Source organism: Rutidosis leptorrhynchoides, chromosome 10 (genome assembly GCF_046630445.1).
Source record: "Rutidosis leptorrhynchoides isolate AG116_Rl617_1_P2 chromosome 10, CSIRO_AGI_Rlap_v1, whole genome shotgun sequence".
In the NCBI taxonomy this organism is placed as follows: Eukaryota; Viridiplantae; Streptophyta; class Magnoliopsida; order Asterales; family Asteraceae; genus Rutidosis; species Rutidosis leptorrhynchoides.
The window spans coordinates 27,663,042-27,689,172 of record NC_092342.1 but is presented as its reverse complement, the minus strand read 5'-3'; positions in this window follow the sequence as shown (position 1 = coordinate 27,689,172).

Here is a 26,131-nt window from a genome sequence, read left to right as displayed (position 1 = left end):
CATATTCAAACTTTGGTTCAACTTCTATAACTATAACAATCTTATTTCAAGTGATGATCTTACTTGAACTTGTTTTCGTGTCATGATTCTGCTTCAAGAACTTCGAGCCATCCAAGGATCCGTTGAAGCTAGATCTATTTTTCTCTTTTCCAGTAGGTTTATCCAAGGAACTTAAGGTAGTAATGATGTTCATAACATCATTCGATTCATACATATAAAGCTATCTTATTCGAAGGTTTAAACTTGTAATCACTAGAACATAGTTTAGTTAATTCTAAACTTGTTCGCAAACAAAAGTTAATCCTTCTAACTTGACTTTTAAAATCAACTAAACACATGTTCTATATCTATATGATATGCTAACTTAATGATTTAAAACCTGGAAACACGAAAAACACCGTAAAACCGGATTTACGCCGTCGTAGTAACACCGCGGGCTGTTTTGGGTTAGTTAATTAAAAACTATGATAAACTTTGATTTAAAAGTTGTTATTCTGAGAAAATTATTTTTATTATGAACATGAAACTATATCCAAAAATTATGGTTAAACTCAAAGTGAAAGTATGTTTTCTAAAATGGTCATCTAGACGTCGTTCTTTCGACTGAAATGACTACCTTTACAAAAATGACTTGTAACTTATTTTTCCGACTATAAACCTATACTTTTTCTGTTTAGATTCATAAAATAGAGTTCAATATAAAACCATAGCAATTTGATTCACTCAAAACGGATTTAAAATGAAGAAGTTATGAGTAAAACAAGATTGGATAATTTTTCTCATTTTATCTACGTGAAAATTGGTAACAAATCTATTCCAACCATAACTTAATCAACTTGTATTGTATATTATGTAATCTTGAGATACCATAGACACGTATACAATGTTTCGACCTATCATGTCGACACATCTATATATATTTCGGAACAACCATAGACACTCTATATGTGAATGTTGGAGTTAGCTATACAGGGTTGAGGTTGATTCCAAAATATATATAGTTTGAGTTGTGATCAATACTGAGATACGTATACACTGGGTCGTGGATTGATTCAAGATAATATTTATCGATTTATTTCTGTACATCTAACTGTGGACAACTAGTTGTAGGTTACTAACGAGGACAGCTGACTTAATAAACTTAAAACATCAAAATATATTAAAAGTGTTGTAAATATATTTTGAACATACTTTGATATATATGTATATATTGTTATAGGTTCGTGAATCAACCAGTGGCCAAGTCTTACTTCCCGACGAAGTAAAAATCTGTGAAAGTGAGTTATAGTCCCACTTTTAAAATCTAATATTTTTGGGATGAGAATACATGCAGGTTTTATAAATGATTTACAAAATAGACACAAGTACGTGAAACTACATTCTATGGTTGAATTATCGAAATCGAATATGCCCCTTTTTATTAAGTCTGGTAATCTAAGAATTAGGGAACAGACACCCTAATTGACGCGAATCTTAAAGATAGATCTATCGGGCCCGACAAGCCCCATCCAAAGTACCGGATGCTTTAGTACTTCGAAATTTATATCATATCCGAAGGGTGTCCCGAAATGTTGGGGATATTCTTATATATGCATCTTGTTAATGTCGGTTACCAGGTGTTCACCATATGAATGATTTTTATCTCTATGTATGGGATGTGTATTGAAATATGAAATCTTGTGGTCTATTATTATGATTTGATATATATTGGTTAAACCTATAACTCACCAACATTTTTGTTGACGTTTTAAGCATGTTTATTCTCAGGTGATTATTAAGAGCTTCCGCTGTCGCATACTTAAATAAGGACGAGATTTGGAGTCCATGCTTGTATGATATTGTGTAAAAACTGCATTCAAGAAACTTATTTTGTTGTAACATATTTGTATTGTAAACCATTATGTAATGGTCGTGTGTAAACAGGATATTTTAGATTATCATTATTTGATAATCTACGTAAAGCTTTTTAAACCTTTATTGATGAAATAAAGGTTATGGTTTGTTTTAAAATGAATGCAGTCTTTGAAAAACGTCTCATATAGAGGTCAAAACCTCGCAACGAAATCAATTAATATGGAACGTTTTTAATCAATAAGAACGAGACATTTCACCATTAAGGTTGATTAGATGATTAGGGTTATTTGTAACTATAAATACCGCGTTATAATAAAGTTGTGATTACGTGGTTCAAGTCTTTAACATGGTATCAGAGCTTAGGGTTTGATCCCGAGACCTAGTCGGCCACCTCAAGCCGCTATCTCTATACTGCCCCGTCAAACTAACTACCCATCATCTTCTTTCGTTGTTCATTCCTCTTTCTATCCAACATATGCATAAACCTTGCATGTGTAACCTGCCACCTGCCATAGTGCCACCTAGCTTTTCTATTTTTTCTTTGTCATAGTCTTTTTTTCCATTAAACGTCTAATTCTTTTTTCCTCTACTGTTAATTCCAGGGGCGGAGCCATACATGTGTTAGTGGGGGCTTGTGACCCCACTCAAAAATCAAGATGTCCAGTAATATAGTGACGCGTATGATGTTAAATGCTTGGGTTTCATATAAGTGACCCCATACTCCATATATTCCAACACCCCAACTTACCAATTTGATACAAGATTAGTGCTACCGTGGGCTCCACAATTAAATATTACTGTAATACATCAGCCCAAACAACTCACAATGTATGTATAACTTGAGTAATTTTTTTGGGCTCAAGACTAAATCCTTTAAATAGAAGTAATTAATTAATTAACCTATATTCTAAATGGCGTAATTAGGATGGGTTATATTATGCGTAGTTAACCTATATTCTAACTAATTTATAGCATGAGTAGTTTATTAATGCACTACTCCGTATTATATTTGTATGTTCTTCTTAACAGCTATAGCTACAGCTATTGATATTATAAAGACGCGAGGGCAAACGAAGGCTAACTCGTTCTGGTTGTTATGACTGGCAAGAATCAGTAGGTTCTTTCGGTCTTGCTTTCGTTCTTACAGAGATAAGTAAAAACGGTACGTGCGGGTCTCCCCGCATGCGGCTCACGCCATTATTCGAGGATATGATAAAGACGCAAGACACCAAGGATTTGTAAAAAAAATATAATCAGCAAGAAAAGGGCCTTCAAGTTTAAATATTTTCAACAAATTTTAATGATCTAGCTCTACACTAAATTAATATAGAAACTATCTTTCTTGACATCCTGCTAAAAACTATTCTACTATAGGTATAACTTGTGACACCATTCAATTGAAATCCTGGCTCCGCCCTGGTTAATTCTATTAAAAAAAAAAACCATCTTTGTTGTTTGAACATCCACTCCATCTTCGTGGAACCATATGTGCCAAATTGTTACTGGCCGGAAGGAATCACCTTCTAGAATTGCTTTTCTCTGTATTAGAAAGGAAAACAAAATTACAACACTTTACTTGCCTTCACTCTCGATTTGTCCGCTTCTAAACATCAAAGTGTTCTTCAAAGTTAGCAAATGACCAAAGTGTTCTACTCCTACATATTATGTTTTTTTATGATATTTTCTTTCCTTAAATTCTTAATTAATTCACGCGATTGCTGTTATTTCCTTATCTCACAAAGTCTACCTCTCTCCATCTTTACCTAAAATAATCCAAATAATAATAATAATAATAATCCAAATAATGATGATGATGATGATGATGATGAAAGAAAAATAAAGATTCTTGTTTTCTCATTCCTCACCTCTTATTTTGTCCCAAATAATCGGCGTGAGGCTGAGCCGCCTAGCTTGACTAGGTTCCAAACCCCGAAAAAAATAGAGAATATAGTCAGAATTCTTTTTGCACCGTTGAAGAATACTGTTATCGTCGACAAAACTAGCATATCAAAGCGGTACTTGATCCTTAAGCACAGCAAACCACAGCGTAAAAGAAAAAAACGCTACGGTAAAGGAGAAGCCGTCAAAAAATCTGCAACTCTATAAACGAATATCAGTTTATTTAATGCGACAAATAAAAAAAGAGTTACTTTTTTTTATTTGTTAGTGTTTTTTCAATATTAGCGTTTTCTTCCAGTCCGAACTTTTGCGATTTCGCCGCTCTGACTGCGGGGGAGTGTTAGACATATTAGGTCCAAGTCCGATATGTGGGCTTGGGTACATTAAGGTTGATTAGATGATTAGAGTTATTTGTAAATATAAATACCGCCTTATAATAAAGTTGTGATTACGGGGTTCAAGTCTTTAACAAAACGACCCTGACAAAAACTAAACAGCTAAAAATATACGTATTTAGATTGCTCCCAACGGAGTAATTACTCCCTCGGCCCAGGCTCCCGTCCACAAGGAAGCCGATGGCAGCAAAGGCGCCCAGGTACTCGCCCACCATCTCGTGCTGCTGATCGTCCTTTTTAATCATATTTCAGAACGGAAGTATTGGCTCAAAATGTGGTTTTTTTTGCTTCTTAAACTTGTACATTTAATTAATTAAGGAAAGAAAGGAGTGTCATTGTTGGGAGTGTTTAGTCCTGGGTTTAGTTCTGAAGAGGAAGTGCTGATGTGGCGCTGATGTGGCACATGAGGACTAAGATGGAGGAGTGTCTCCGTTGGGAGCACTCTTAGAAATAGCATACCTTTTACACAAGCAAGATAGTGATCATCATAGCCAACTGATGACGATGCATTATCATTGGGTTGACGAAGATAAGCTCTCCTAGCAACTTGTGTTGAAGAAACACCAGATGCCTCACCAGCACCAGTACAGGTATCGACAGATTCGTCAGGTACATGTACACTACGATTACCTATTTTTCTTTTTCTCGAATCCCTCATTATGACACTCAGCAAAACGATTTATGAAGACAAAAAATACAGCGCTATAGACACGAGGCATTGGATTGAAAAAAAAGCAGGGGATACCATCAAAGAAAGTACCACAACCAACAATACAGATGGAAAACCATAAACAAACTGAAACAAAAAAAGGACATACCTGGAAAAGAGCAAATCGTAAATAAGATACACTGCAAAGAAAGGCCCAAAAATCAGACCAACATTCAAGATTTAGCTGAACATATAACATAGCTAAGATAATAAAACCACATAAGAAAGCAGAAAACACGATGGATTTTAAAATCACAATAACAAATTCTCCTTTTTCATCATAAATACCCTAACTACACCAATCAGCAGCTCATTCACACCTTATACTCATCAGTCAAACACATTTATGTATAAAATTATATATAGTTTTACACAAGCTATAAAAAAAATCTGAGCTTGACAGTAGCGGAGAGAGGGAGGGGACGGAGGGGTGCTCAGTCTCCCCCAATAAACCGAGTTACAATGAAATATTAACAACTCATATTTAATTATTTTAATTAAGTCTCCCTCAATTATCCATCTAACCCAATTGTTTGAGTTACGTATCTTCCAAACCTGAATACGATACGGAGTAATATTAACTTAAACATATGGTACAAGTTTAATTATCAATTATTTAGATAGGACATATCAGTGTTCATACAGCAAATTTGTAGTAACAATTTTTAGCGTTTAATAGTTACTAAAGTTTTGTAAAGTAGTTATCTATGTATGTATTAAGCAAATAAAAAAAGGTTATACATAGGAAGTTAGCATTTTTTAGTTTTATTTGGTTTACGTCTTTTAATTGTCGATTAAACCTTCCCTATCGTCAAATTCTGACTTCGCCCCTGGAGCTTGATAACACTAGTATAGAACAATTATTACAACTACAATAAGAAGAATAAATTAATCCAGCATTATTACCTTCAGAGATCGAAAAACAAGAGCAATAGAGGCAGAGAGACGATGCGTTTAGAGTTTTTGTGCGTAAAAAAAAAGCAAAGAGAAGAAGAGGCACATTAGTAACGTAAGGATGAAATAACGATCAAATCGCAACACACGTGGAAGACATGTGTAGGAGACGTCGTTTCAGTTTTAGAGGGAGGGAAGGAGAAGAAGAGGCACATTAGTAACGCACGTTTTTGTTCAGTTATGCAGGGCAGGGTCGCAGGGATCTTTTGATTCCCAAAAAAAAAAAAAAAAAAAAAAAAAAAAAAATTAGATTGGGTTTTATAATTCATTTACAAACCCACATCCTGCCCAAGTCTATACAACCCATATTCGGCCCAACTGTAAACCACAACAATCAATTAAATAAATAATATTGTGAACAGTGTAAATACCAATAGGAAGTGAGGATTAAAAGCAATGACCGTCCATGTCCCGTATTAGATTAATTGGTGCGGGTTTTTTCCTTGGCACGCAGTTGGGGGGCAGGTAAGTGGTTAAGTGCCACGGGTGATCCCCAACTAACTGCTGTTAAAAAAAAAGACTTTTTTTTTTAAATCGTAGGGTTTAAAAATGATGTGGCATAGATGTTAACTTTTGTTAAAAAACTAGCTTTAATAGCCCGTGCGTTGCACGGTGGCTAAAAAAGTTTGTATAGTAATTCTTTAAAATTCGTAGATATTGTATGTGTTATATATTAAGTACACATATGTCACCGTTTTGTGAAACTCAAAATTGAGAGTACAAATCAATTAAATCAAAAATAAATTTGAAACTTGTGAAATATTTGTTCCACATCCTTTTTGACTGTCGTTGCCACATGGACTTCAGCAAAGGGCACCATTGAGAAATATACTATTGTATATTATTACCTTTTAAGACTTGAGGAGGATGCCACACGAGTAGAAAAACTTAGTTGAACAGGACCAATATGCATACATGGAGAAATCTATTTACTCCATTTCTCTTTAGCTGAAGCCATCTCCTGTTTCACACACATACAGTATACAATGTTACAATGAAGTAAAAATGACATTAGAATCTTTAGTTTTGGTTTCAATAGATCAACATGAATGGAATCGTTAATTCTAATTACCTAACAGGGCTTGTGTCGTCATATACTAAATAAACTCATTAAATATTTGTTTATTGTTCGAGTAGAAACCAATATTGTATAAATCAGTTGAATATATATCAAGATGATGTATACATGGGGTGATACAGTTGTTGATTTTTTGAGCGATTGTTACATCATTATGTATCCCTCCCACAACCTAAACAACCCTAATTCAACAAAATATAGGTTAGTCAATGACAGGATGCAAACAACTACAACTTAAGTACTTGAAACTCAAACACCACACTCATAAAAGCATACCATGATCAGCAACGAATGCAACAAAATATAAACAAACCGGAAATAAAACATGAAAAAAAGAAAATTCAATTACCTAAGATATCAATTGTTACCTATATACAGAGTTAGTCTACCACACAGCAGAATTCTACAACCAAAGCACGAAACAGTTAAATAAACACACAATTACAACATTATAACAAATAAAATGATTGTAGCAAATTAAACAAACACAAAATTACAACATTATAACAAATAAAGTGATTGAAGCAGATAGCACCAATAACAAAGAATAAGCAGACACAGAAAGAAACAAATTTTAAAAACCTGATATGATGAGCGCAAACAATAGTGAAAATAAAGCAGACAGAGACAGTAATTTTAGTTACTGTGCGTTGTACAGTAATTTTAAGACAAAGTTTTCAAAACAAAATTATTTGACTATCAACTTAGACTCAAGTAGTCAACAACAATTTATGAGTATACAAACTATGAATGCAAGATAAGGAGCATGCCACCTACAAATGAATCTGACAACATTTTTTAAAATCGAACATCAAACAGTAGAGAAGCATATCATAAAATTGACCAAAAGTTACTACATTAATTTTACACGAAAGTCATACCTCTCTGTATCTAACTCTTCCTGTCAACACCTGTCATCTGCAACATGAGATAACAATAGAAGCTGCGAAGTCCATCCAAACACCACAAATCACACATCTTCATCCAAACACCACAAAACAAAAGAAGGACTAACCTTTGTTGTTGGATCATGTTTTCCAAACAAATATCTGACTTAAATACTCCGTAATACTTTTATACTCATGTTTAGTACTTTATATACCATTATGCATACCCACTTTGTTACCCAATAAGTCACCATTTGATTATAAAAAGTCAAAATAACTTCGATATCCTTTTTAACCATGCTGATGTATTTCCAAAAAGACAAAGGATCCAGATTACTACCATTTATTTTAAACCAATCATCATAATTCAAAACCATATTTATGAAGATAACCCGTTTTTTAAAAGTCAATTTTGCTACTAATAGCCAACTTTTGTACAGTGTGGCCCAAAAATCGGATAAAAAGGCAGCACCAAAATATTTTTAATACATCATTTTCTTTTGTAGAGATCCAGAATAGTATCCAGTCATCCAGTGTTACCAAAACATAAAAATGGGTCAAAATACCATACCAGTCAACTAAGAATGAAAGTTTGACCATCATAAAATCTTTATTACAGCAACAACACCGCAAATAAATCCCATAATTAAGATAGAACAACAGCAACCAGTAACTTATAACCAACAGTTGACTTCGAAAAGTCAATCTTCCATCCAGACATCTAGTCTTTTGTATATCAGTAATAAAGAAGCAATAATGTATAGCAGCAAGGCTGGTTAGTTGATGTAATCAAAAACAAAAACAAAGAAAATAACAAAGGCAATAATAAAAAGATATCAGATGTGGTAGAAAGCCTGATTAGTTGATAAAAAAAGTTGAAATTTTATACAGCTAAAATCTAAATGGATCTTTCATCCAAAATCAATTTACGCAAGTAGTGTTATATACGACTAATAAAATTAAACAATTTCAATAATAATATAATTTTTTGAATGAGCATGATTGGAAGTACCTCTCCATTAAACAACCTTAGGGTCAATTTGGACCAGTTTGACCTGTTCACTTTAAGCTTCGTAGATACATGTTTAAATCATTTGAGATAAATTTGCTTCAACTTTATTTGATTGTCACTTTCTCTATCTAAGATAAGAGGACCAATATATACTTCTATGGAAGCATGAACAGAACAGAACAGACCAAAGTTAACCTGTATAAATGCATTTGCGGCAATACTTTAGGGGCCATGGTTTGAGACACCTATTATTCACAATATCAACCATTGACCAAATAGTGAAATAATCCCAAATTTGAAACCTGTAATTTTTTTATTTTTTTTATTCAAAATATCAGCCATTAGATTAAACCTATATATTCTTTTTTGGTACCTTTTTCCATGAGTTCCCTACTCAGTAAAAAAAACCTGCATCCCGCGACAAGTATTGAATTAGAAAACTCAGGCCTTTTATAGCTAACTGAAAACTCAATGCTGCCCAATTTAGTATCCTAGCTGCAATATTATTTACTGAATTTGAATAATTCACAATATTAACCATAAATATCTAATTCAGAGAAAAGTAAATATAAACTTAAGCTACAAATAATCACAATGATGATCATCTCATATGATTCATATATGATTCATCTATAATTCAGAGAAAAGTAACTGATTATATGAAATGGTAAAAAAAATCCAATGGTATTAATCTATTTTAAAAATATGTTAAGTGTATTGAAGACTTGCAGATTTTTCGAAGGAGACAAAAACAATCTGTCACACCCCCCAAAATGGACCAGGGTTAATTGTGACCAATCATATCATAACACAGTTGTATAAACGAGAACGACTCTATATGAGATTTTTTAAATAAAACATTTGTTAATAAAACAGCGGAAGCAGTAATACATGTTTACATTATTATTAAAACGTAAAATAAATATTTATGAACTAAAATATAATAGGCGATGTGGACTCCATGCAAGCATCAAATCTATCATCACAAAGTTGCAAACAGCTAGCTCAATCATCACCTGAGACAAAATATGCTTAAAGTGTCAACCAAAAAGGTTGAGTGAAATTCACAGGTTTATAAATAATATTCAAAGTTTTAGACCACAAGATTTAGTTTAAAGTTGATTGATATAGAAATATCAATCTAAAAGTGTTGCTGCATTTTGTAATATCGCTACTAAACAAGTTTACCCTATGACACCTTGTACTGTCAGTGTCGTGAAATCATTATTATGTAATCAAAGACCAACGGTCGAATGATTAGAGACGTTACTCTCAATAGGCCTACTCACAATAATTAAGTTTGCATTTAAACGTAGCAATTGACGATATTACGGTAGGGATTTAGCATGAATCAAAGCATGACAGCATAGTTAACAATTTAGTACTTGTGTCTAAGCGTAAAACAGTTATAAAGCAAGCATGTGTCTCACCCCAAAAGTTGTAAAACAGTTATGAAACAGTAAAAAGTGGGGCTATGAAGTTCACATTAGCACAAAAGAGTATTCCACGAAAGAATTGAACGGAAGGACGTGACCGAGATCTCAACCTAGAGATCAAACGTATGATCAGACATTGCCTAACAGACAATAGTATATAGTACTATATTGATAGTAATGGTTCACTAAAGAATTTCCATTTTCGGAAGGTTACTATTTATGGAAAGTTTTCACTTATAGTAATTTTCCAATTTTAGAAAGTTCGGGTTAATCTTTAGCAAGACGTTGTATAACTTTACTCAAACTTCGTTGCTATCAAATAAGTCAGGAATGACCAGATGTAACCGGGGGTCCAGGATTCTTGACCAGAATCTAAGTCATGGCATTCGAGATCCACAAGCTTACCCATAAATGGCAACCTAGACATCATTCACTTACGACCGTGAGTAGCGATGAAGTTCACATGAATTGTACATTATCTTTGATTAACCTTCACTTTAAATATAATACGCATTAATATTAATATTAACTAAAGTTATTTTATATAATTAGTGTAAACTTTAGTTAACAAAAAGTGAAGACTAAAAATAAATATTTGATCAACGTCGAATTTAATTATATATTACGTATGGATAACAACCCTATAGGCAAATTAGTCAATTCAAGTATGAAAATATGAGGGTTGTTATAGTACCTACCCGTTAAAAGAAATTTCGTCCCGAAATTTAGTTGTTGCCATCAATCGGCGTTGTTCGTACATAGACGAGGATATCTACTTTTTATTTGGTTTTCACGTTCCCAGGTATGCTCGGGGCCTTGCGTGAATTCCAACGGATAGAATATTGTTCTGTTTCAAGAATTAAAATCATACAAACCATAATTTCTACAAGTTCTTCTACGAAGTGCATTTTATTATTAATGCGGAGATCATTCAAAATGATGATGTTATACAAGTCATTTCAGTAAATTGGATATATAAAATGTGTTATGAATAATATCGAGCTCATTTAAAACCTTGAGTGGTTATGTCACAATATTAGGGTAGACAAAAACAGAGAGTAGTTCATGAAAATTATAGTCATGAAGTTTGATAGAGATCATCATTGTTTACAACAAGAATATTGTAATGATGAATATAAGTTGAAGAATAAAGTTTTATCACTATTGAATAATATGGATAAAACGATTCGATTATAGGAAGAGTATAAACGAAGCTATCGTAAAAGAATGATTGAGTAAATTAAATGTTCACCTTAACTTTTGACGTAGTCACGATTGATTTTCGGAATTCAAGGGATTAAAGGAAATCTTCGTAATCTATAAGATTTGATTCTCCGGTATTTACGGAATTTTGGGATTTCTTTGATTAAATGCGGTGAATTGTCTCGATTGCTGTGTTTGGAAATTTTGCTATAAATTAGCTTCTTCCGTTTCATTATCTTCACCACTTCTATACTTTCTTCCTAGATTCATACTTCCAAAAGATTTGTTAATATGCTCAATCCCGTATTGATACTTGTTATTATATTGACCATATATGCAGTCATGCTTCTTTTTCTTTTACCACCAGAGGAATCTGTTTACTTCTACTATGCTCTTGGGGTTATAGTGTTTTTAATTCTCCCGTGTCTTTATGTTGCTATACGCATTGATATACACAATTTGTAATTTCCGTGTTGTTATCGGGCTTTGTATTTTCCCTTATATGTCAAAGCTCTTTACCTTTTTATTCTGCTCTCGACTTTAAGTTAAGCGAGTAATAGTCCAGAATTTGTAGGTATGAAGTTTCGAATGAACCTAATGTTCTAAGCGTAATATCACGATTTGATTTGGTAAATTACCAGAATTACTGAAGATAGAACTATCAAGAATATATGTTCTTGATATGTTCAGAGATTAAGTAGAATGTAAGAGTCGTGTAACATGGCAAATGATGATTATAAAGTCTATGAATCATCATCTTCCATTAAAAATTTAGCATGACTTACTGTAATATAATCACATTGGCCTGACGTCATTATATTATACTAACTCATGCTTCAATTTCCAACATTTCTTCAAAACATTTATAATTTAAACTTGAATTTTACTAAATATAGAAACTAAAATAGTTTCCTTTATAAAGATATCGCAAAGAGATACTTAATTGTGGACAAGAATCGTTATGAAAATATCTTCAGAAATATAGAGGATATTTATAACGACATTTTGGAATTTCTAAGTTCGAAGGTTGATGAAGAAAAATTTTCTGCAAGCTTTTAACATAACTTCGGAGCAAGATATTCTCTAAAGATTTCATCGGATCCAGAATTACCTGGATTCTTTGAATATAGGGTTCGGCCCTTGTATTTGTCCTTGGTCTCCTCCATGGTTAGCTCAATCCGTTTTTCAGTTCCAAATTTTCTTTTGAGCTTTTCCAATGTACCATTCTTTATTATCAAACTTTTGGCCATTGAGACCATCTACAATTTTGCTGTTTCCTATGCATTTAATGCAGCCATATTTGATTCATCGGTTATCAATCCGAGATGGTTTCAAGAAATTTCGTTTTTAGATGATTAAACGCTGATTGTAATCGTCAACGGATCTAATGGTTGATGAATAGACGTTATTGATTTCAAAAGTAATGAACGATAATTTCGGTGGTTTGATGTGATAATTCATCATAGAATACGAATGAATATAATTCATGAATGTAGTGATCTTTAGGAAGATTACACTTGCTAAAGCTTTACTTGGATTCCGATATGTCCAAATCAGAATAGGTAATTAAATTTGTATGAAAATGGTTGTTCTTTAGTGAACGGATACATATGTGGATGTAAGTAGTATAGTTACTAATTATTGAATCAGAATTTGAAGAATGTACAATGTAAGATATTAATGTGAGATATAAATATTTCTCGGGTTTTACCTACCCGTTAAAATATTTTCACAATTAACAGTTTGTACAAAAGGATTTTTAATTACAATCTTTATGAAGATATACGTTCATATATGTATTCTTCACGTATAATATAGATTTAATGAGTTAATATACTATTAAACTCATTTGATTTACGGTTGAAGCGAGAATAAATAATCTTCAAAACTTGAGAGATTACATAATCATCGCAGAATCTTTCTTTAATGAAGTTATGAATCAATACTCCATCGTTCATTGTTATTGATATACCTCGGTATATGATGTTGATGCTCGTGGAATTCTTGTGAAATTCACAAGGCACGAATGATGTTTTCTAAAGAGTTTTGAGTACATCGAAAATAAAAGTGTAAAACCAAACATGTATTTGAATAATACACTTAGTTTATTATGAAATGGAGTTTATTGTGATGTGATGAAGTAGTGATTAACGATTGTTAAGTCATTAACGAGTGATGTACATCATAGCATATTAGTGATATGAATTAACCAAGTAGTACATACTAGTTAAGATTCACACGTAATAGCTTAATACGAAAAGATTTATTATTGTTCCAAACCATATATATATATATAAAGTATACATATATAATTTTTAGGAAGAATGAGTCAATACATCTTAACTCATTATTACTAATATTCCTTGGTATCTATGGGGCGTATGATGTTGATATCCGAGGTACAGATTATGGTGTTTGTTGTTGGTGAAGCTGATGCTGTTGGTGGTGATGCTGTTGGTACTGGTGCTGCTGCTGGTGCTGCTGCTGGTGCTCGTAGGTTTCGCACCATATTCTCCAGAGCCACCACTCGAGCGCGAAGCTCATTGACTTCTTCTATTATTCCGGGGTGATTGGCGATTCGGACAAGTGGATGAATAAGATCTAGAATTTTAGATATTATATATTCGTGACTGGATACCATGGAAATGAGGGTGAAAATAGTGTTCCGAATGGGTTCGCCGGTAAGTGCTTCAGGTTCTTCACCAAGAGGTGAATTCGGTTGGTGGAAGGGATCACCTTCTTCTTGTCTCCATTGATTAAGTTTACTACGAACCCATCCCCAATTCAACCAAAATAGATGATGACTAATTGGTTGGTTCATTCCGGTTACGCTGCCATTGGAGCTCGAGGAGTTCGAGGAATCATGTGAGAAATCCATATTATCTGATCGGAATAAGGGTTTTTGTTATGAGATGAGTGTTGAATATTGAATGATATATTTGTCTTCTTGATATACATATATATAGCAAAAAGATTTCCGTAATTTACGGAGGAAATTTAGGAAAAGTGTTAGACAAAGTTTATTAAGATAGATATGATAAGATATAATAAGATATAATAAGATATGATGTGTCTATAATCCAATAATAGCAGTATGACGTGTCGAGATCATAAAATGATAAGTATGTAATCTGATAATCTTTCGATTAAAGACTTTCAATTCGTAATGGCCTATTTAGGTCTCGGGGTTGGAGCTATAGGATCCTTTAAATCGGTAATCCAAACCCTTCCATTCTAGAGTTTCGTAGATGCCATCCGTCAAGAAAATTCAATAACGAGAAATAAAAGGTATAAAAGTAATGAATATGAGTAGTGATGACATTATAATGTTTTTGAGATTCTCGATAACTCAATGACATTTTTCGGTTCGCAAACTGATGCATAAAGGCATAAAGCATATAGGTACGTGATATAACAGGGAGTTATATACGTTTGAGTATGAATAGTAACAAATATAGGAGTTTCAAAAATTCATGGATAATATTTCATGTAATACATATGTAATATACAAAACCATGATAAATGACATAGGAATGTCGAGAACGGTGTCGCATTTAAATGTGGTGGCGGAATTGAATAGTACTTAGGAGAATGAGCAGAGTTCTTAGATTGGCTCGGCATTATAAGATAAGTAAAGTTTCTAAAGTATATTGTATCATTTAACAGTTAAAGGCAACAATTAAAGGCACTATAGTCAAAGGAAGTTGTAGTCCTACATTGCTAAGGTACCTAATTGTTTAAGGCACACATAAAATGCAATCCTGGTTCTCTACGACAACCTGCTCTGATACCAATCTATCACACCCCCCAAAATGGACCAGGGGTAAATATCATAACACAGTTGTATAAACGAGAACGACTCTATATGAGATTTTTTAAATAAAATATTTGTTAATAAAACAGCGGAAGCAGTAATACATGTTTACATTATTATTAAAACGTAAAATAAATATTTATGAACTAAAATATAATATGCATGTGGACTCCATGCAAGCATCAAATCTATCATCACAAAGTTGCAAACAGCTAGCTCAATCATCACCTGAGACAAAATATGCTTAAAGTGTCAACCAAAAAGGTTGAGTGAAATTCACAGGTTTATAAATAATATTCAAAGTTTTAGACCACAAGATTTAGTTTAAAGTTGATTGATATAAAAATATCAATCTAAAAGTGTTGCTGCATTTTGTAATATCGCTACTAAACAAGTTTACCCTATGACACCTTGTACTGTCAGTGTCGTGGAATCATTATTATGTAACCAAAGACCAACGGTCGAATGGTTAGAGACGTTACTCTCAATAGGCCTACTCACAATAATTAAGTTTGCATTTAAACGTAGCAATTGACGATATTACGGTAGGGATTTAGCATGAATCAAAGCATGACAGCATAGTTAACAATTTAGTACTTGTGTCTAAGCGTAAAACAGTTATAAAGCAAGCATGTGTCTCACCCCAAAAGTTGTAAAACAGTTATGAAACAGTAAAAAGTGGGGCTATGAAGTTCACATTAGCACAAAAGAGTATTCCACTAAAGAATTGAACGGAAGGACGTGACCGAGATCTCAACCTAGAGATAGAACGTATGATCAGACATTGCCTAACAGACAATAGTATATAGTACTATATTGATAGTAATGGTTCACTAAAGAATTTCCATTTTCGGAAGGTTACTATTTATGGAAAGTTTTCACTTATAGTAATTTTCCAATTTTAGAAAGTTCGGGTTAATCTTTAGCAAGACGTTGTATAACTTTACTCAAACTTCGTTGCTATCAAATAAGTCAGAAATGACCAGATGTAACCGGGGGTCCAGGACTCTTGACCAGAATCTAAGTCATGGCATTCGAGATCCACAAGCTTACCCATAAATGGCAACCTAGACATCATTCACTTACGACCGTGAGTAGCGATGAAGTTCACATGAATTGTACATTATCTTTGATTAACCTTCACTTTAAATATAATACGTATTAATATTAATATTAACTAAAGTTATTTTATATAATTAGTGTAAACTTTAGTTAACAAAAAGTGAAGACTAAAAATAAATATTTGATCAACGTCGAATTTAATTATATATTACGTATGGATAACAACCCTATAGGCAAATTAGTCAATTCAAGTATGAAAATATGAGGGTTGTTATACAATCAGATAAGATGTAGTCGACAATCGTTGAACTCAAAAACCCTAATTTCACATACACCCAAATCGTCTATGACATACCTGGTAGATCATATAAATAGCAAGTGTGTATGTAACTGTACAGCAATTTTTAGGATTTCGTGTGAAAATGAAGCGATACTTCAGTCGATCGGGTATTTACAGATTCTAACAACTGAATCGGATCCATAGATGAATGGATACGGAAATCGATCTGGACCAATTACAAATTATTAACAACTAAATTGGTTTCGCTTTACTTTTTATCTGTTAATTCATTTTGTTTAGAGGTTTAGAAAATAGGAACCCTAATTGAGTTTAAGGGTATGGACGTATGAATGAATGAAAGAGAAAGGGGTTAATTTTTAATCCGATTGTATGTCGTGAATTTGGTTTCACTGGTTTCAATATTGTGCGAATTGTAATTGGACAGATGGCAGGTTCTCGGCATATGTTTTAGAATAGGTAGGGTAGGTAGCCACGTGGCAAATGCTTGAGAATTATAATAGGTTATAGATATGAAAAGATCAACAATATTGTAAAAAAATATAAAACTAATATCAATTTTTATTTGTATTTTTATTTTTATTTTTATTTTGCTAATGACAACCTTCAAAACTTTCATTAACAAAATCCTATTCTAAAACACATAAAATTTAAGGTTTGGTGTAATTTTTATGTATTTTAGAATTAAACGAGAAAACCTAACCCGCGCTTCGCTACGGGGCAGTTTTAGTCGGTTAACGTTCGGTTAATTGAATGTATAAAAGAACGGTTAACCGTTAGTTAATTGAACGTTTAAAAAAATAAAGGATTGAAAAAAAGAGGTGAAAAAATGAAGTGAAAATAAAAAGATCGATTAATTGAACCGTTAAAAGAATGATTAAGTGTTGGGTAATTTAAAGTTTAAAAGTTAGAAAATACTGGGAAAAAAAACATTTTTATTTTTAAAAGAAGTTTACCAAATTACTCTCAGTTGATAGTAACTACACATGAGGCACGTTTAAAAAGAAAATAAAGAAAAAAAAATCAATTTATTTTTGTGAAAATAATGGCAATTACCATTTTATTCGATGATTTGTGGCGTTGGCAGTTGAGTTATTGGTGTGCAACAAACAAATAATCCAGAAGATCTTAACGTTAAACCGCTAAAGATTTAACATATGGAAGTTACACCGGGACCCGCACGTATGGTCAGATCCTCATGAGTTTAGACCAGAAAGGTATCTTAAGTAACATTCTGATTTAATTTATCAGGGTCAGAACTTTGAGTACATTCCGTTCTGTACTGGAAGGCGAATGTGTCCTGGGATGACATTTGCTTCACATGTCATTCACTTGACACTTGCTCGGTTAATTCAAGGGTTTGACTTGTCAAAGCCAATGGGGAAACACGTGGATATGACTGAGGGGTTAGGCGCATTGCGTTACCGAAGGTTAAACTGTTAAAATACAATGCAAATTTAGAATAATACGGAATTAGTAAATGTATATGGGTAAAATATCTAGATATTAATATGTATATGAAAAATATCTAGATATTAAAATGTATAGAAAAATCTAGATATTTATATGTGTAAGAAATATCTAGATATTTATATGTATAAAAATATCTAGATATTTATATATCCATGGAAATATCTAGTTTCTAGAAACTTCCATGGAGTAGTATAAATATAGGTGGTGGGTTCATTTGTGTAAGGTGTGAAGTAAGTGTGAAGTTGTGAGAGTGAAATAAGAAGTGAGTTGTGAAGAAGAGAAGAAGAGTGTGAGTTAGCGAAAGTAGAGAAGATAAAGCTTGTAAGTAATATTGTAATTGTAATTTAATATAAGTGTTTTTGTTAAGTTTCCCGATCAAGCCTTAGTTTGTGTTTAAGTTCTTAGTGCACTTTTGTTGTTCTTATTATATGGTCGGCTCTGCCGCCTAAGTAATACATGGTCGGTTATACCGCCTAAAGATATATGGTCGACACTGTCGCCTAAGTACATTGTGCACTAAGAATTTATAAAATTAAAGGCTAACCAACGTCAAAGTGTTGGTGTAGTGAGTCTAGTATAGTCTAGATCCTCTATAGTGGGTGTGTTGAGCTCGTCGAAGCTTCCAACAATTGGTATCAGAGCGGGTCGTTCGGGACCATTTCTAGTGGAGGAAATCGGTAAACGTTGGACGTTTACATCGGCTTGTTTTCACCAAGGCTCTAAGGAAGATTCTGTCGGAGCACAGTTAGGAACTGTGAAAGCTCATCGGTCAGGGACCAAGCTTATTGGACGTTGGACGTCATGATGGCAGATCTTGCAAGTACGAGCAGTGGAATCAAGAGTCTCAATAACCACAACTATGGTTATTGGCGGACTTGCATAGAATCCTACCTACAAGGACAGGATTTATGGGAAATAGTTGCTGGCAGTGACGCAACGCCTCCACCGAAAGAAAATGCTGAAGCCTTGAGAAAATGGAACATCAAGGCCGGGAAGGCTTTATTTATATTGAAGACTACAATCGAGGAGGATCTATTGGAGCACATCCGTGACGAGAAAACACCAAAGGCAGCTTGGGAAACTTTTGAAAAATTATTTTCAAAGAAGAATGAAGCACGCCTCCAGCTCTTGGAAAATGAGCTCGCGGGTATCTCACAAGGAAGTCTGTCTATTTCTCAGTATTTCACCAAGGTGAAATCAATTTGCCGTGAGATATCTCAACTTGCTCCTGAAGAGAAAGTGAGTGATGCAAGGATGAAGAGAATTATCATCCATGGCTTAAGGTCCGAGTATAATGGATTTATAGCCGCTGTGAGAGGATGGCCTACTCAACCATCATTAATAGAGCTGGAGAATTTGTTGGCTAATCAAGAGGCATTAGCCAAGCAGATGAATGAAGTAACCATAAAAGACGGAGAAGATGCACTCTTCAATAATAAGAAGAAAGCAACATCTCGAAGACAAGATGCGATGAAAGAAAGTCAGACATATGGATGGAAGAGTCACCCAAAGTCAAAAGGCAACACTTCAGGGGGAGCTCGGGGAGCTCAACAAGGAAGAAGAGATCATCGCCAACAATACGGGGAAAATGATAAGAGAAAGAATGGTGAATGCTTTAATTGTGGCAAGAAGGGTCATTTTGCTCGAGATTGTAGATTCCCCAAAAGGCGAACTTTCGAAGGAAATGTGGCCGCCACAAGAGATGAGAAGAAAGAGGTCACATTCGAAGCAACCATTAATGAGGAAACATGGGATGCAGAAGCCGGACTCTCTGTTGAAGCTGACATAGATGATCAAGCTCTTACAACAACTTTAAAGTCAAAAATAAACTACAAAGATGATTGGATCATCGATTCTGGATGCTCAAATCATATGACCAATGATGAGACGAAGCTGCAAGAAATGGAGGATTACAAAGGAAAGAGAGTCGTGTTGACAGCCGACAATTCAAGGTTGTCTATTTCTCACATTGGAAAGACAATAATTCCAAATGAAGGCGACTCTCATAAGCTCCAACTCGAGAAGGTGTATCTTGTCCCTGGCCTAAAGAAGAATTTACTGTCAGTACCACAATTGACAGCAGAAGGGAACTATGTGCTCTTTGGACCAGAAGATGTGTCCGTATTCAAGAGAGTGAAGGTGGTTGGCAATCCAGTTATGCATGGAAGAAGAATAGAATCGGTCTATGTATTATCTGCTGAAACAGCTTATGTGGATAAGACTCGAAAGAATGAGACGGCTGATCTGTGGCATGAACGTCTTGGGCATGTGGGATACAATAAGTTAAAGGAGATGATGGTGAAACACATAGTAAATGGGCTTCCTCAAATTGATATCCGAACAGATACAATATGTTCTGGATGTCAATTTGGCAAAGCTCACCAATTGCCATTCAAGGAGTCAGCGCATCAGTCCAAGACACCACTAGAGCTCATACACTCAGATGTCTTCGGCCCAGTGAAACAAACATCACTTGGAGGAATGAAGTATATGGTGACATTCATTGATGACTTCTCAAGGTATGTGTGGGTTTACTTCATGAAGGAAAAGTCGGAGACTTTTTAGAAGTTTAAAGAGTTCAAGAAGAAGATAGAAAGTGAGCTCAATAATAAGATTAGGTACTTACGCACAGATAATGGAGGAGAATATTTATCAACCGAGTTCAATATCTATCTTGAGAAGCACAAGATCAGAAGGCAATTAACTTGCCCCAATACTCCACAACAGAATGGAGTGGCGGAACGCAAGAATCGTCACCTTGCTGAAACTTGTCGAAGTATGCTTCATGGTAAGAATGTACCAGGAAGATTTTGGGCCGAATGTATGAGGACGGCTTCATACGTGATTAACAGACTCCCACAAACAAAGTTGGGATATATTTCACCATATGAAAGATTATGGAAGATCAAGCCAACCGTCAACCATCTCAAGGTTTTTGGATGTGTATGCTACGTCTTCGTGCCAGATCATCTCCGAAGCAAATTTGATAAGAAGGAAATTCGGTGCATTTTTGTCGGTTATGATGAATCAAGAAAAGGATGGAGATGTTGTGATCCAAATACTGGAAAGTGTCATACTTCAAGAAATGTGGTATTTGATGAAGCGTCTTCATGGTGGTCACCTCAAAAGATAGAGCTTCCAGAATCTCATGGATTAGAAGAAGGTCCAGAAGAAAAAGAAGAACCTAAAGAGCAGATATTGGATCCAATAAAAGAAGGAGAAGGGTCGTACTCTAAGGAAAAGAGTCCATGGAAAACTAGTGTGCATCAATCTGTATCCGAGGAGGTTCGTCCAAGCCAAATGTATGTCGAGGAGCATGTACAAGAATTACGGAGATCAACAAGACTGAGGCAACCTAATCCAAGGTATGCCAATGCTGCTCATGTGGATGAATCAATACCTATTGAGCCTTCTACTTATGAAGAAGCAGCACAAAGTCGAGAGTGGCAGAAAGCAATGGAAGAAGAAATTAATGCACTAAAAGAAAACCAGACATGGAGTTTAGTTCCAAAGCCAAAAGATGTAAAACCAATATCTTGTAAATGGGTTTACAAGGTGAAGACTCGATCAGATGGCTCCATTGAAAGGTATAAAGCTCGACTTGTTGCTAGAGGTTTTTCTTAACAATATGGACTGGATTATGAAGAAACGTTTAGTCCAGTGGCGAAGATCACAACAATTCGAGCTCTACTAGCTTTAGCTGCTAGCAAATCTTGGAAGTTATGGCAGATGGATGTCAAGAACGCTTTCTTACATGGAGAACTTGACAAAGAAATTTATATGGAGCAACCAAGAGGCTTTGAGAACAAGATCCATCCTGAGCATGTCTGCAAATTAAAGAAAGCACTATACGGCTTGAAGCAGGCTCCAAGAGCTTGGTACGGGAAGATTGGCGAGTTCTTAGTACAAAGTGGTTTCACAGTTGCTCCTTCAGATTCTAGTTTATTTGTGAAACAAGATCAAGGAAAACTAGTCATAGTGCTAGTATATGTGGATGACTTAATCATCACGGGAGATCACTATGAGGAGATCCAAAGAACAAGAGAGAATCTATCTATCAGATTTCATATGAAGGAGCTTAGAGAACTCAAACATTTTCTTGGACTCGAAATAGAGCAGAAAAGAGAAGGATTATTTCTGGGACAACAGAAATATGCGCGAGATTTTTTACAAAAGTACGGAATGCTTAATTGCAAACCTATCTCAACTCCGATGGATCCGAATACAAAACTACGAGCAGATGAAGGAAAATGTCTTCAAGATGTTACCATGTATCGAAAGATGGTCGGAAGTCTTATTTATCTCACAATAAGCCGGCCAGATATATCTTATGCAGTTGGAGTGGTTAGTCGATACATGAGCAATCCGAAGAAGCCTCACCTTGATGTTGTACGATGCATCTTAAGGTATGTTAAAGGCACTATTAACTTTGGTATTTTATACAAGAAAACAAAAGAATGTCACATGACTGGATATTGTGACGCTGATTACGCTGGAGACTATGATACACGACGATCAACAACTGGATACATGTTTAGTCTTGGATCGGGAGTAATATCATGGTGCAGCAAGAGACAACCAACTGTATCCTTATCAAGCACCGAAGCAGAATATCGATCAGCAGCATCAGCAACACAAGAAATTACTTGGTTGAAGCAGCTAATGGAAGATCTTCATCAATCAACAGATTATCAAGTAAAACTTTTCTGTGATAATCTATCAGCTATTCGATTAGCAGAGAATCCAGTCTTCCATGCAAGAACAAAACATATAGAAGTGCACTATCACTATGTACGCGAGAAGGTCCTTGAAGGGGAGATCAAGATGGTGCCAACAAAGACAGATGAACAAGTTGCAGATATATTCACCAAGAGCCTAAGTAAACCAAAGTTTGAAAAATTCAGAGAAGCACTTGGAATGGTCTGCAAGACATCGTTGGAAGAAAATTTGCATTGAGGGGGAGTGTTAAAATACAATGCAAATTTAGAATAATACGGAATTAGTAAATGTATATGGGTAAAATATCTAGATATTAATATGTATATGAAAAATATCTAGATATTAAAATGTATAGAAAAATCTAGTTATTTATATGTGTAAGAAATATCTAGATATTTATATGTATAAAAATATCTAGATATTTATATATCCATGGAAATATCTAGTTTCTAGAAACTTCCATGGAGTAGTATAAATATAGGTGATGGGTTCATTTGTGTAAGGTGTGAAGTAAGTGTGAAGTTGTGAGAGTGAAATAAGAAGTGAGTTGTGAAGAAGAGAAGAAGAGTGTGAGTTAGCGAAAGTAGAGAAGATAAAGCTTGTAAGTAATATTGTAATTGTAATTTAATATAAGAGTTTTGTTAAGTTTCCCGATCAAGCCTTAGTTTGTGTTTAAGTTCTTAGTGCACTTTTGTTGTTCTTATTATATGGTCGGCTCTGCCGCCTAAGTAATACATGGTCGGTTATACCGCCTAAAGATATATGGTCGACACTGTCGCCTAAGTACATTGTGCACTAAGGATTTATAAAATTAAAGGCTAACCAACGTCAAAGTGTTGGTGTAGTGAGTCTAGTATAGTCTAGATCCTCTATAGTGGGTGTGTTGGGCTCGTCGAAGCTTCCAACATAAACCACTTGAAGTGATCGTTACCCCACGCCTTCCTTAAGAACTCTATCGGACTAATTAGATCATTTTCCGAAGCTGCATGATCAAGCTGTTTGTCGTGAATCCGAGAGATGATCGCACATTAGATGCTTATGTGTTGATAAGTAATAAGAATGCTAGCAAGTTATATCATTCAAGTTATATATGTTTTGCTGTGAAATATTCTCGGTGAATAATTGTTAGGCTATGTATTTAAGAATTTGAATTTGAATGTGAACTTACAGTTATCGATTACTATTACCTTGTTTAATATTGATTTATTTTTTAAACTTAGTACAACTACATTTATAAATTTGTATGTTTGATTTTTTTTTTTTTTTTTTTTTTTTTGTTGTTGTTGTTGTTGTAAAAAATCTGTTTCTAACACAATAATAGTTAGTCAATTCATTTTTTACTTTATTTTTTAAAGGTTTTATGCAAAAATCAAAACAAGAGAAGATGTTCAACCTAAGTCGGTTTCAATAATAACGTAAAAATCAGCTACGAATTTATTGTCGTATTCCTACTTCCACCATTCAAATCAACTAGTGAGGTAGGCCTCACTTTGTCAGGGATTAAAATAAATAAAATGATGCAGCTAATAAGGGAAAAAGGTTAGAAATTACAGTTTTGTCTATAACGAGTGGGATTGAGCTCCCACGTTGCTGCGGGAAGTATACACAATGTGTATGTTGAAATGTCCCGTTCTTATTGATTAAAAACGTTCCATATTAATTGATTTCGTTGCGAGGTTTTGACCTCTATATGAGACGTTTTTCAAAGACTGCATTCATTTTAAAACAAACCATAACCTTTATTTCATCAATAAAGGTTTAAAAAGCTTTACGTAGATTATCAAATAATGATAATCTAAAATATCCTGTTTACACACGACCATTACATAATGGTTTACAATACAAATATGTTACAACAAAATAAGTTTCTTGAATGCAGTTTTTACACAATATCATACAAGCATGGACTCCAAATCTCGTCCTTATTTAAGTATGCGACAGCGGAAGCTCTTAATAATCACCTGAGAATAAACATGCTTAAAACGTCAATAAAAATGTTGGTGAGTTATAGGTTTAACCTATATATATCAAATCATAATAATAGACCACAAGATTTCATATTTCAATACACATCCCATACATAGAGATAAAAATCATTCATATGGTGAACACCAGGTAACCGACATTAACAAGATGCATATATAAGAATATCCCCATCATTCCGGGACACCCTTCGGATATGATATAAATTTCGAAGTACTAAAGCATCCGGTACTTTGGATGGGGCTTGTTGGGCCCGATTGATCTATCTTTAGGATTCGCGTCAATTAGGGTGTCTGTTCCTTAATTCTTAGATTACCAGACTTAATAAAAAGGGGCATATTCGATTTCGATAATTCAACCATAGAATGTAGTTTCACGTACTTGTGTCTATTTTGTAAATCATTTATAAAACCTGCATGTATTCTCATCCCAAAAATATTTGATTTTAAAAGTGGGACTATAACTCACTTTTACAGATGTTTACTTCGTCGAGAAGTAAGACTTGGCCACTGTTGATTCACGAACCTATAACAATATATACATATATATTAAAGTATGTTCAAAATATATTTACAACACTTTTAATATATTTTGATATTTTAAGTTTATTAAGTCAGCTGTCCTCGTTAGTAACCTACAACTAGTTGTCCACAGTTAGATGTACATAAATAAATCGATAAATATTATCTTGAATCAATCCACGACCCAGTGTATACGTATCTCAGTATTGATCACAACTCAAACTATATATATTTTGGAATCAACCTCAACCCTGTATAGCTAACTCCAACATTCACATATAGAGTGTCTATGGTTGTTCCGAAATATATATAGATGTGTCGACATGATAGGTCGAAACATTGTATACGTGTCTATGGTATCTCAAGATTACATAATATACAATACAATTTGATTAAGTTATGGTTGGGATAGATTTGTTACCAATTTTCACGTAGCTAAAATGAGAAAAATTATCCAATCTTGTTTTACCCATAACTTCTTCATTTTAAATCCATTTTGAGTGAATCAAATTGCTATGGTTTCATATTGAACTCTATTTTATGAATCTAAACAGAAAAAGTATAGGTTTATAGTCGGAATAATAAGTTACAAGTCGTTTTTATAAAGGTAGTCATTTCAGTCGAAAGAACGACGTCTAGATGACCATTTTAGAAAATATACTTCCACTTTGAGTTTAACCATAATTTTTGGATATAGTTTCATGTTCATAATAAAAATCATTTTCTCAGAAAAACAACTTTTAAATCAAAGTTTATCATAGTTTTTAATTAACTAACCCAAAACAGCCCGCGGTGTTACTACGACGGCGTAAATCCGGTTTTACGGTGTTTTTC